The 957-nt window shown below is 46.7% G+C and overlaps 1 pseudogene; it reads left to right on the top strand.

Annotated features, from left to right (window-relative positions):
- Positions 1-240: 240 nt before the first annotated feature.
- LOC100716375 (epithelial membrane protein 1-like) lies at positions 241-703 on the top strand (annotated as a pseudogene).
- Positions 704-957: the final 254 nt, after the last annotated feature.

The raw sequence follows: 957 nt of genomic DNA, 5'->3' as shown, positions 1-957 counted from the left end.
GTGTGGACTGGTTGGGACCCTCATGAATAATTGTTATTTGAGGCTGGGGCTGCTAGCAGGGCTGAGTCCTGGATTTGCTCACTCTGCTCATTCATGCCAGCACTGATGGTAGTTGTTAGGTGGTACTGGAGAATTAGAGAGTTAGTTGTTAGAAAACACCACAGAGGCCACTCAGGGTGCTCTCTTTTGTTGCTAGACCTCTAGAATTTTTTTCACTTATGAGTCACCGAAAAAGCCAAGATGTTGGCATTACTGGCTGGTGTATTTGTGGTCCACATTACTGCTACTATTATACTCTTTGTTTCCACCATTGGCCATGTCTGAGTAGTTTTAGATGCTTTAAATGCACCTATAGGTTTTTGGAAAAACTGAACCAGTGGTGATGGCTATAACTTGTCATATGAGAATGAAGATGCCCTTAAGACAGTGCAGGTCTTTATGATCCTGCTCATCATATCCTTTGGGGTCTTTATGTTCCAGCTCTTTGCCATGGATAAGGGAAACCTGTTCTTCCTGGGAGCCACCCTGCTGGTGTGCTGGTTGTGTGTTATGAATCAGAGTGTCCATCTACATTCTTTATGCCAACAGCAGGGAAAATTCTGGCACAGGCACCTACCATGGCTATTGCTTCATCCTGATCTAGATCTGCTTCTGCTTGAGGTTCATCACTGACATTTTATATGTGCCCCTGAGAAAGAAATGAGGCTGAATGAGTGTTGGGAAGGGCACTGGAATCTGGGAGGTGACTGGAAGTCACTGTAGGAAAACCCAGGAAAGGGTTGAGGATTGGGGAGGGGGAAAGAAGGGTGGGAGAGGCCCAAACCCAAACCATTCCTGTGGAGATTCTCTACTTTCGATGTCTCCCAAGGGTCCTGGCCCTTTGCCTTGATACTCCCATGATGCAAGCCAGAGAAACTGCCTTCAGCCATGAGATGTGGCCTCTGGCTGCTTCTACCT

Source organism: Cavia porcellus, unplaced genomic scaffold, assembly GCF_034190915.1.
Source record: "Cavia porcellus strain 051 isolate PalLab524CR breed Dunkin Hartley unplaced genomic scaffold, mCavPor4.1 scaffold_4, whole genome shotgun sequence".
NCBI lineage: Eukaryota > Metazoa > Chordata > Mammalia > Rodentia > Caviidae > Cavia > Cavia porcellus.
The sequence above is the reverse complement of the archived record's forward strand: the minus strand, read 5'-3'. Positions and strand labels throughout refer to the sequence as shown.